We start from the raw sequence: 13526 nt of genomic DNA, 5'->3' as shown, positions 1-13526 counted from the left end.
TTACGCGCAGGGCAGAGATGTTATTCCACCTTGCGTAAGTATACTATACGTATACTATACGTATAGCATACGTATAAAACAGATATAATAAACAAGGCACAGTATAGTTTAAAAATCAAAAAAATAAATTGCTGTAATCAATTTTGAATATCGGGCAACTAATTAAGTACTAAAAGAATAAAAGTTACTGTAAAAAAAGATTTTTTAAATTTAATAATAGTTATAAACATTCATTGAACATTTTACGTACTTTTACCCGAATCGTGAAAATTTTCAATTTCAGCATTACCGGCGGTTGAAAACGGTTGAATAATAAACTATATGAAAAGTAGACATAATTAGAATAATCTAAACGTTTAAACAACAATATTAATGTAATAAAACGATAAAGCCCCTTTTACACTATGTACTAGAATTGTAAAATAATTCAATTACGCATCAACCTATGAATTATAAGGGGTTTTTGGGGTCACTGAAATCTGATATCAGATTTACAAAATAATTTGTTTAAACAACTTTGTTTGTGCAAATTACTGCATAATTTGAGAGAAACCTATGTACTCTACGGGGTTTTTGGGGTGGCTGATTACGAATCTGCTATCAGATTTGCAAAATGATTTGTTTAAACAACTTTGTTTATGCAAATTACTGCACAACTCGAGATTTGTAAAAAAGCTATGTATTACCAGCGGATTTTAAGGTCTCTAATTAAAAATCTGTAATTAGATTTGTAAAATAATACATATAATAACTTCATACGAAATGCATTACAAAATTCAGTCCTTAATTTTTGTTAAACCAAAATCTTGCGTACTAACAAGGATATCGGAGTCACCGATGATAAATCTTATATCAATTTTGCAACAGAATGCAGCAAGCTTTAGACTTAACTTCGGATAAGGCGAGGCAAGCATGAGGAGAGAATAAATAAATCTAAAACCGAAATGAATAAACTTATTTAACCTACGCTCTCTAATTAAGCCCAATGAATTATTTAAACTGCATGTTGGCACAACGAAGGAAGGCGAGCTAAGCAAGTATAAAATCAAAAACATAAATGCACAAACCAAGCTACCCCGTGCTCCCCGAGAGTAATAATTTATTTAAACAACTGATTGCGATCGGTCAGACAGATATGAGTGGAACCATCTGATGACATTCTCGGAGAAGTTCATCTCCCTCATCCTTTGTAATAAGACTTTGTGGCTGATAGAATCGAAAGCTTTTCGAAAATCGAATAAGATAAGGATGGTGACTAGGCCTTTCTCTATGCCAATTCTGATGTCCTCGACTATTTTTATTAATGCAGATTGCATGTTAAAGTATTTTCTGAACCCAGATTGGTAGCATGTGAAAAGATTGTTCGTTTCGAGGAAGTCGTCACTGCTGCGCCCTTTAGCTTTTCCTAGATATTCAGTAGCAGTTTGAAGTACTAGAGAGTAGTCGAGAGGTACGAATTCAAAAATAGGTAAGCAGTCAACCAGAGGGATTGCCAAGATGTTTTGTAGCTCATCCAGCGAGCATGGTGGATGACATGTGGCAACAGACGCATAAAATTCCTGTAACTCCTTGGCTTTGAAATTACTAAGGGGAGTGGTAGTGCGCGGTCTGATAATTACAAGTTTGGACAGGAATAGCCATCTTTTTGCATGGTCAGTGATTTGGCTTAATTTATCGTTGATAAATTTCTCACGCGCAAGCTTAATCTTAATCTTTAATTCTTTCCGAATCTGGCGATATTTGACAAGAAGAGCGTGGCTATTATGGCGCCTTGCAGTGTCGTACAACTTATCGCGAGCCCTGCATGTCGCCCGCAAGCTCGCGTTGAACCAGGGGGCAACACGTTTGCGAATCGGGCGCTCAAGAAAAGGGGCTAGTCGATCTAAGATTTGCAGAGCATGAGAGCGAAAATCTGCGAAGTTGGATGTGCCAGATATATCGATTTGTTCACGAATATAGTCCATTTGTTCAATGAAGCTTACAGGGTCAAAACTGCGAAAGTCACGGTAACGACGCACTGCCTTAACTGGTCCAGGATTGCGTAAACGAAGGTTCGCAATTATATAATCGTGCCCACAAATAAATGGGGCAGATGACTTTTCATAATCTATGAGAATGTCATCATTATTTATTAAAATTAAATCGAGCCAGGTATCCGAGGAATTGACGTGATGCACTCGGGATTGATGTGGATAAGTCAATTCAATATTTAATTTAAATATTCGCTCTCTTAATACATCTTATAGACTCGAGTAGTTATAGTAATCATAATAGAGTCTAGCTACAGGTACTAATTGCCGGTGAGAGAATTGCTCGTTCTGTATTGGTTCCACCTTGCTCCGAAAAGGTTCTAATCGCGACACTCGCCCTCTCAGCTCAAATGTATAGAGTATTAAATATAAACTAGAAGTATAAGTTATAAAGTATCTTTATTTATTCGCCATTATAACGGACAACTGAAAAAGTTATCGTTGCCGAAACACGAACGGTACGAAGACGCCGTGACACGCAATTTTGGAGCGCAGACATTTGGAGCGTGAGTGCCGAGTCATGGCGAGTCGCACTAGGCACGTGGCAGAATCATCCTGGCTGTCAAACCCGACCTCTACGCCTATTTACAAAGATGCAGCATCAGCGAAGGATGCCTGGGATGCTCTCGCCAAAACCTTCGACGATCCTGGCGTTAGCCGCAAAGTCAATTTGCTGATAGAAGTTTCAACAACCAGGTATAATAACTGCAAGTCCATGGAGGACTATGTAGCACGCATTATTGGAGCGTCGCAAAGGTTTAATGCAATTGGCACCCAGATACCGACTGATTTGATCGGTGCATTGATGCTGGCCGGCTTGCCGACGTCATTCAAGCCTATGGCCATGGCCTTGACAAATTCCGGTAAAGATTTGACCGCCGATTTCGTCAAAACGAAGCTTCTTGAAGCACAAAATTCCGGTAACGGTCAACCGTTTGAAAATCAAGAAGCGGGGTTCCATGCGCAGGCGCATTCGAGCGAAGTCCAAAATACGCTGCTATAACTGTAATAGATTATGCCATATCTTCAGAAAATGTAAAGGTCCGAGACGCAACAATTCAAGTGCATGCACAGACGCAGCAGACGACGAGAGCGCAGACGAGGACGTCGTGTGTGCGCTCTTAGCCTCTTCAGGCGATACTCACTCGGCAACTATCGACGCGGTTCTCGTCGACTCAGTGAGTGAACCATCGGCTGGCAACGTCTTCCTCACTGTAAACAACAAGAGCAGCAATCAGTTGGCTCAGAAGGATGAGTGGATTTTAGATTCTGGAGCTTCACAACATATGTGTTCGAGCCGTCAAGATGTGGTCGAATTTTTTGAAATTTTTGGAAAGACTAACCACTGCAAATAAAGCTAAAGTGGCAGTTCAAGGTGAAGGAAAATTAATGTTGCAATATTCTGGTCCAAGTGGAAAACGCCTAGTCTCGTTAGAAAGAGTGCTTTATGTACCAAGTCTCAATGCAACTTGTTATCTGTCAGTGCCATCACCAGAAGAGGTGGAAGAGTAAAGTTCTTGGGAACGAAATGCCAGATCTATGACAACAAGAATCAGTTAGCATTTGAAGGTCAGCTGTCAGTGAATAATATATTCGAAGTCAAGTTAATTCCAACATCATCCCAAGCAGAAACGCTCAGTTCAATTGCTATGTCAGCATCCACCCCATGTGGATGGGACAAACAGTTATGGCACAGAAGGATGGCACATTTGAACGTCAATTATCTAAATCAATTAAGAAAAGCAGCTACAGGAATAGATTTTAACCAAGAACCGCTGTCCAAATGTGAGATGTGTGTGGCTGGCAAACTGGTGCAACAGCCTTTTAAGAAGAATAACAAACGTGCTTCTGCGATGCTTGAAATTGTGCACAGTGACGTGTGCCAAGTAGAAGAGTTATCCATTGGCAAATCAAAGTATTTTATAACCTTTTTAGACGATTATAGTAGACAAATTTTTGTATATTTCCTCAAGCAGAAGGACGAAGTACCAAGTGTTATAGTGCAGTTTATAAAGTTTGCTGAGAAGCAGAGTGGAATGAAAATCAAGAGACTCAGATCTGAAATGGAAGTGAATATGTGAACTCCAAGTTGAGATGTACGTTGGCTGATATGGGAGTCAAACATGAGACCTCGATAGCTTACCAGCCTCAGCAAAATGGCAGAGCTGAAAGAGTGAACCGTGTCTTGCTTGAAAAAGGCAGATGCATGCTTCAGGATGCTAAATTACCGTACCAGTTCTGGGCTGAAGCCGTAGCTACTGCATGCTATCTTTCCAACCGTAGTCCCAAAAGATGTCTTGGAGGAGTCATACCAGAAGAATTCTGGACAGGAGTTAAACCGGACCTGTCGCACCTAAGGGTTTTTGGAAGCAAATCTAAAGCCTACATTTCCAGTCATCAAAGAAGAAAGTTCGAGTCCACGTCAAGACCAGCTATATTCGTTGGTTATATTGAAGACCAATGTTGATACAGGTTATGGAATACAGTAGACAAGAAAGTGTTTGTGGCAAGTATTTGATCCCGGTGCTCACGGAGAGAGTTTACATTGATGTGGGCAACTGAAGAAGCGTCAGGGTTTTTAGATGAAGATTTCGGGATACTGGGCTCTGAATGGCGTCAGATCAATTTATCGAGGTCGCTTTCCGTGACAATAGGTATGATGCGAGAGTTATCAGATTCACGGACGAGTACATTATTATTTTTAACCCACACATGTTTATAATTGCATTCCCTTGCACGCGCTTTGGCCTGAATAGGAAGATCATTTATAAGCGACGATGACATTTCGTACAGATTAATTGGATCGGACGGGGCTCCCGGGACGACGATATCGGAGAACATTAAATGACGTCATTATTTTCAACAGGGTAATCTCTCTAAAAAATTAAAGTTTTCAATCATGAGTTTTCAAAAGTTTTAGATTCTAATTTTTTTCACTTATGTTGTTGTTTAAACATTCTTTTTAGTCCAATAATATGCCCGAATAGTTATTTGGCGTTGGTTGAAACTATCGCGAGGTGTGAATGCGGTATATTGTATATGCAGACTCATTAATTCTTTGACCCATCTATCTATAAATTATTAACATTCAACTATATTTCATTAATGAATGATATTAAAAATTAATAGCAAAGTATTTTTTTTTTTACAAAAATTTGGTATCACCTTTAACTTTCAAAGAAATTATTATTATCAGATAAATTATTTTTTGTCTATTTTGCCTAACATAATATGTTTAATATACAAATGTATAAAAGTAATAATAATAAAGGAGTAAATAGCAGATCTAACCTAAGTTGCTTTTTCTTTTATTACATGGAGTCAACGAATATAGACTTGGTATAGAAGGACGGTCAGTATGGGCAGAGATTAGAGGAGAGATTGCCGATGCCGTGTTAAAAATGCGTGGCGAATTCGATCATGACGCCACTTGCGGCCTGCGATAGAACTATACGCATCTAGAAAAGGAGCGTAGGGGAAGCAGGGATGGCAACCGGAAGTGCAGAAAGTTGCACCGAATGGCTAGCTTCAGACCACGGCGCGTAGAAAATAAATTTCTATAGTCCGTAGCACGAGAGTCGCTGTTCTGCAGTGCGTTCTGCTAGGCGCATGTAAACAGCTGTGCATAAATCCTCGCAGTGTACGCGTACTTGTTGCTCAAACCCCTTCTCGTGCTGCTTGCTAATAGTTGTAATAGTGTAGTGTTGTAAAATGTGCGAACAAAAGCAGGGATTCCAGCAGTTGCGGATGTACGGGAGATGCTACTGTTTTGTGAATTGCCAAGTTGTAAAATGTGTGCTGCAGCAGTCGAGCTCATTGCTTCAGATGTTCTGGACCATCGCTGTACTTATTCTCTTGTACAGAAGCTATTGCACACTTGAACAAAACTGTCGAGTGAACAGTCTGCCTTTCACACAGAGCTCCAAAATCAAGATGTTAGGTTAGGATGGATTTAATATTTGCAACGGTTGAGATGATGACTGAGAAGAGTTTATCGATTATGTTGTGACTGCCAAAGTTTCATTAGACGTGCAACCTGATGCCATCCCTGGTGTCACAGAGACTTCATGCGAGACCAGAATCCAGAAAAAAACAACGTTGGATTAGTCATTCATCAGTAAAGCGTATGTATAATACATGTATAGCTGGATATTTTTATACTTTGACATAAATTTTGCTTCTTTAATATGAAATATTTATTGCAGTCATGTATGCACCTACCCTATCTGACTCTGTTGAAAAAATTTGGTCTGGAAATCCAATTATTATACGCATAAAATGGTTCACCACTGCCTTGAATCGCTCATTAATGAGATGGGGCATGAGTTTTTCAAAATTCTGGTCACTCTGGTACAATGCAGGAATGGTCTCAACAATTCTACTGTTTCCAATATCGATAGTAGTCATTTTAAAAGTGACACTTAACATTTGGCTGTACAATTCAGCATCGCTAAATGAAAAGAAAGAACAAGTATTGGAACTTATGGTAAATTTAATTGTATTTTTATTACCATTCTATTATTAGTGTTCTTGAAAGTTATAAAAATAATTTAATCGTCACCAGGTTCCAGGAGTTGGCATTCCTTACAATGAGATGGGATACTACGTGCTCTCATTAATATTATGCAGTGCTGTGCATGAGATGGGACGTGCTATGGCAGCAGTTAGAGAAGATGTACGCTGATTTTTCTTGACAAATGCTGGTGTCTTCATCAAAGATATCTCACTGGTAAGTTGTAATACACTTTAGATCTTCTTGTTATAAACCAGTAATTGCATACTTGAAAATGTATTTCAGTAATCTCCTCTATTAGGACCTTCTGGACTTTTAACAGGAGATGTAGTACACAGAATTCATTACTGTTACGTAAAGAATTCAACAAATTGGAGAACGTGTATTCTGCAAGCAACTCAGGCTACTGTGTAACGGATAAGATGGTGCAGGTATTTTCTTAACTAAGCAAGCTGATCCTTAAAATTAATCGATGCAGATTTTAATAAAGTTTAATTTTTAGGAATTAGATAAATCTTTTCTGGCTCCTGACAAAAACAATGGAGTCCATAACTGCTGTGATCAGCACAATGTAGAAAAGGGATATTTATGTTTTGAGCATTTAGAAGGGTTTGACATTCAGGCTCTCAAAGCTGCCATGCACTTTTGCCTTCCTACTCGAGCAATTGTACAAAGCTTCCATAATTTGTGTCAAAACAATGACTTGTATGTTAAGACCTGTGTTGGACAACAAAGGTAACTTTTTAGTTTGAAAATTTATAAATTTCTTTATTATTATTTTGACTGATAAATATCTCATTTACAGATTGTACAAATTTTCCAGAGGCCTTCATTTTACTCTGCAAGTGAGACTCCCTTAAGAAGCAAGATACAGCATCAGAGTGCACGCTCAATGATTACTTTGGCCATAACAACCACATTTACATTGCTCCTCGGGTTTAATTTGATAAATATGTACCTGCATAAAATGTAGACTATGTGACTTATTATACAGTTATTTTGATGTATAAGCTAGGGCAACTATATAAAAATGTACAGATATTTACTGCTGATGAATTTATAAATATAAAAACAGGAAAATAAATATAAGAGAATATACATGCACATAACAAATATTGTGACTCTTAATTACACTTTATTACGTGATGAAAAAGAATATTAATATGCATAATTAACTTTGTATAATTTTACCTATGTTTATGTATGTATGCTTTATTTATTTATTTATTTATTTTTTTTTTTTGCAAAAATTGAAATGATATAAGTATAGATGTAATGGAATTAAAAAAAATTCTGATTCGAACAACAAAATTATACTTTTATATCGTAGTACACAACACGTTCTTGTTCAAATGTACAGTAGATATTGTAGTGTAGAGGATAATTGTTACGGTTAATTGTTATTTTGACGTATACATATGTATACCGATGAATGTGAGTAAAATGACCGATGTATGGTTATTCCTTTAGTGTAAAATCCTTTTTGTATTGTTTACAAAAGTGTTTCGTATAATATTCCGTACAATACTATTGTTTATTGAAATAAACATCGACCATTTCTTATAAGATTGAAGAGGCATAAGTTCGCGAACAAAATAGCATATATGAATCTAATGTATATAACTCCAAACAATTAGCCTTAATTGCATACCATTCTAGAATACCGTCTCACTCCCAACCGAATTTCTGGGCTTAACCGGTAATTATCCTTCGTTTAACTTTCACAGTCTCGTGCGCCTAGTTGCCCCGGAGAATAAAAATAAAAAGGTAGAAATCCACGTGCTATGCATATGTCCTCGAGTATTGTACACTCCTTTATAATTAATTTTATAATTTATAATTTTTTCTCATTGTAGTCCGTCCTTATCTTTGTACAGTATGAGCACACACAAATAAAATTCTTTTTACTGTGTTCGACCTAAATTCTTTTTTCTTGCAGCGATTATTAGGAAGCATTAGAGTCATTGACTAAAATAATATTCATTTAGCCAAATTTATCTTTTCTATAATATTGATTTTACATGAATTATACAATCGTATAATTTGGTGATATTTACAAATAAATTTGAGTATTTCATTGTGACTGCTTTTTTCAACTTCGATAGGGTTTTAAAATCTGCCAGACTAGCTAATATATTGGAGCATATTTTAAAGATTAAAAAATAAATATTTGTACAATTCATTATGGAATATGTTTCGAAGATGTTATTTTAAAAATGTGACTTATTCGCCATTGCATGCAACTGACAAAGGTTTTTATTAAATAATACACTTTGTTTTTTATTATGAATACAATTTATTATTACACATAATAAACATAAAAAATCCACTGTATACTCAATGCTTGTAATAGCGTTGACGGTTTCTCTTTACTTCCCGTGCAGCATCTAAAAAATAAATTTCATTATAATTAACATATTAATGTTCGTACCCTGTTGGAAAAGGACGATTGAAGTCAATTAGATCACTTATCGACTTGAATAGTAATTCTTAGCGCATGAGATAAATCGATATTATTATTTATGAACCTACCCTATCTAAAACGATTCCTCCTTACTTGCGAAAATAATCTCCATAAGAAGTTTCACTTGCGGATTTCCCGTTTTCCATTTACCAAGAAAAGAAAATCGCTGATCCAGGTGCGGCGCTAAATTTGTATTTTCCTATAACTATACAAAAAAATCGTTAATATTAATATTTTTGACACGAATTGATTTCTCCTCATTTGCGGATTATGTAGAAATTATCATTATATGGATTACCTGTCAGAATAAATCAAAAATAATGTTATAAATTTTCACTCTTTCCGAGTGTATCTCCGCGGCCGATATCGCGATAACTAAAGAAATCATCCATATGTGTCAGCATACTTAAATGGGGATGATTGCTTTAGTTACAGTCACGTAAAAATTCCTTACCACTAAGAGTTAAGCTTACTTTTATTATGCATACATACATTTTTATACGTAATGATGTTGCTTTCGCACACGCTACAAAAGTTTCGCGCACGCTAAATTTGCTTTCATGTACGCGATATCGGCCGCGCAGACACACTCTTACCCGAGTGCAAATTTAGAACATTATTTTTTAATTATTTTGATGAGTAATCCATATTATGAGGATTTCTACATAATCCGCAAATGAGGAGAAATCGATTCGTGTACAAAATATTAATATTAACGATTGTTTGGTATAGTTATAGGAAAATACAATTTTAGCGCCGTCGTTTTACATATAGGTAGGTTTATAAATAATAATATTTATTTATTTCGGGTGCTAACTTCACAAGTCTTTTGCATTACAACTTGATAAAACGTGATAAAATACGATAAAAATCGATATAAGTCAATAAAACTTGATATGAAAAATTACAATTGAAATCGATAGATCATGATCTTGTAGAAATTCGAAGTTGTATCGACTTATATCGATTTTTATCGTATTTTATCACGTTTTATCAAGTTCTAATGAAAAAAATTGAATTAAGATTCACTATTCAAGCCAATTGAAATCTTATCGAGTTAAATAGTGAATTCTAATCGATTTCTATTCACTTTTTCCAGCGGGATATGTCAAGTATGCGCATAATTGTACTTCTTATAATACCTCTTTCTTCTTGACGAATGCGTTCCTTTTCAGTTTCATGAAGTCTTCTTGATGCTTCTTTGTTCAGCTATTGCTCATGCCTTTTGACAGCATAATATTGTCTGCGCCTGACCCACTTTCCACCTCGTTCTGCAATAAATATTAAATAAATACATATTAATCAAAGACTCTAATGCTCGTTATCTTTTTAAAATTATAAAGGATTGAAATAATCACTACGAGCAAGTGCAATTTTTACAGAATTTAATAGCCAATGTTTCGAAGGATTCATCCTTCCTCATCAGGGCATCTAATAAAACATTATTTTACACTAGTCACAATTTCAAAGAAAAATGCACATGTCATACCTATAAAAAAGCACAGAGAAACTTTGTTGTCACATATGAGTCACAAGTATACGTGTCCAAAAGAGTTACTAAAAATTTAAATAGTCAAGTGTTAGAAAGATGAAAGTTGACTGTCATTCATTCTATTGATAGTGTTGTCATGATAGTGTATGTTTAGCATTTCTGAAGATTTTAATGTGTCATCTTTCTAACACTTGTCTATTTAAATTTTTAGTAACTCTTTTGGACACGTATACTTGTGAGTCATATGTGACAACAACGTTTCTCTGTGCTTTTTTATAGGTATGACATGTTGATTGTTACACGTTTAAGTTCCGTCGCTGTGCGTTTTTCTTTGAAATTGTGACTACTGCCAAATAATATTTTTGTAGATGCCCTGATGAGGAAGGATGAATCCTTCGACACGTTGGCTATTAAACTCTGTAAAAATTACACTCGCTCGTAGTGATTATTTCAATCCTTTAGAATTAAATAAATACATTTATTTCTTGACAATTCTTTTATCAATTCTGTGGCTGGCCGGCAAAATGACATAAGTCCGCTTTTCGGTTTCAATGTTCAGACTTATATTTAATTTGATTGGAGCAAACGAGGTGGGACACGTTGCGTTACAGGTCAATTCATACATTCAATGCATATTTCCAACTATCGCTATAACCAGATTATGTTTTTTGCTTTGTGGGATGTCGCAAAAGTATTGAGATTATGGCGTTGCTCCGTCAATTTTCATAAACTTCCGCGAAACGCGTATTGCAAGACTTATTGCGAGGCGATCGGCACGCAATATAGAATGCCTTGAAACGGGTTAAAAGGTACTATTTTGTTGTAAATAAACTAAACCACGTCCCAGAGTAGCCACCAGCCCGTAAAAAACTCATTTTAAAATTGACTATTTTTATGTTGGGTACAGGATCTGAGAACCGCACTTATGAACTTATTTCTTGGGTATACAACTAATTAAATAATGAAAGGAGTTTAATATTTAATCATACCTTGACGTCCAGCACGCTTATCAGGAAGATTGCCTGCTTGTTTTTTACCTACTGAAATAATAAATGAAAATTAATTATAACAAAAACATATTTATACACGTTACTTTAAATAACAAAATAAGATAAATCATATTTACATTCAGCCTTCTCCTCTTTGCCTTCAGGTTTTTCTGCAAACTTCTCTGAAATATCAGTATTAATTATTAACAAATCCTTGAATAACATTAACGTTATTATACTAGATAATTGCAACTATGTCGTGGTTTATTATAATTTTGTTATTATTATTTATTATACGCAAATTAGTTTCTTTTATCGTTTGCTATTTGTGGAGTAAAATCGATTTGAATCGACTTTCGGACCCCCATAATAACTGTAATATAATACCTTTCAATTTTTCGATGGTTTCCATGGCCTCAGCTAACTTCTTTTCCAACTCTTCCACTTTCTTCTTACTGTCATCTGGGCCTCCCATTTTCTACGAAACAAATTAAAAGATTAACTTTTTAGAAATACTATTTTAATGAATTTTTTGTTTTTTAAAGCGCGCTTAAGGGGGTCTCAAAGTCAATTCAAATCTAGATTTCGCGACACAAAATAGCAGACGACAAAAGTAACTAATTTGCTTATAACAAACAATAAAAGCAAAATTATGAAAAACTAGGACATCAGTGCCCTCCGCTATGTAATTATCTACCATTTTACTATGTTTGAAACTTATAAATAAATATCTCGCCGAATGGCATTCGAATAATGTCTCAAAATCATCTAATTCGAATGCCATTCGGCGAGATATTTATTTATATTTTTATAAGTGTCAAACTTTCTAAAATTTCTTTCATAATTTTGCTTTTATTGTTTGTTATAAGCAAATTAGTTACTTTTGCCGTGTGCTATTTCGTGGCGCGAAATCTAGATTTGAATTGACTTTGAGACCCCCTTAATTACGTCAGGGATAAGAAACCTTCGCTTGCTCTCGAATGTAATGAATCCTAATCCATATTAGAGACTTCAACTTTTTTTCAACTAATATCCGTCTATTATCTTCAAAACATTTTGTATTATTGCGCAATTCTGGCTTCAATGTAGTTTTATGTTGAGTAAATCTTTGTATTTTTGTAGTAATAAAATATTTGTCATATTGACTTCTAGTATGACTAGATGTTGAATAATTGCATTATAAAATTTACATTTCGCATGGAACTATATAAATTTTAAAATTATAATTTATCAAATGTTTCACGTATATCGCTGCTTATCACGCATCAGTGGTATTCATTGTGCAAACTACCATCGCTATTCGCTCATACACTCGCTCATACGTATTGCAATACGCTCATACATTTTTATTTGGTACATCAGCTCATTATTTATATATAGACCCATGATTCTAATCGTACTATTATTATATGTGTAACATTATATGAGGGTATCATATTATAATAAAAGAATGACCGCATCACGAAAGATGTGCGGCGTTGATCTGATATAGTATGTTGCGTGTACATGTATTCTGAGTCAAAATTACTCTAATACTTCTATTAAGTCCAATTTTTACAAATTCATGCCTTGCAAAACTTAGAAACATGTACACCAACAGCACGGCGCAACCGCCTTTATTATTCAAATTGAAAATGCTTAGCTTTACATTACTTAACATACATAATTTGTCGAGTGTTAAAATATATGCAACAAATTAATATATTATGTAATGCGGCGTATATTCCGCCGAAATACATTTTCTAATTATATCTTTTTTTATTTTGTTTGATTGACTTGATCATTGTATTTTAACCGATTTCGTCTTGTAAGCACAATTTACATGCATATGATGTTGCATTGGTCGGAATAACAGCACGACCCTGATGCATTAAACATCGCACATGTGCAAACCTTAGGCACGATATGCAAAATACAGTTTCAGATCTTCTTTGCGAAAAGCAGTATAGACACACATTTTTCATACTCTGCGATTCTGTAATCAATAAATTAGCCACTTCTTTCCTGTATAACTGTGGATCAAAATTGTCATCAAACT

General features: G+C 35.2%; 1 pseudogene; it reads left to right on the top strand.

Annotated features, from left to right (window-relative positions):
• The first annotated feature begins 4140 nt into the window (after positions 1 to 4140).
• LOC116417062 lies at positions 4141 to 7598 on the top strand (annotated as a pseudogene).
• The last annotated feature ends 5928 nt before the right edge of the window (positions 7599 to 13526 follow it).

This window comes from Nasonia vitripennis (genome assembly GCF_009193385.2).
Source record: "Nasonia vitripennis strain AsymCx chromosome 4 unlocalized genomic scaffold, Nvit_psr_1.1 chr4_random0004, whole genome shotgun sequence".
Classification (NCBI taxonomy): domain Eukaryota; kingdom Metazoa; phylum Arthropoda; class Insecta; order Hymenoptera; family Pteromalidae; genus Nasonia; species Nasonia vitripennis.
Note: the sequence above shows the minus strand (reverse complement) of the source record. Positions and strands in the feature narration are given on the sequence as shown.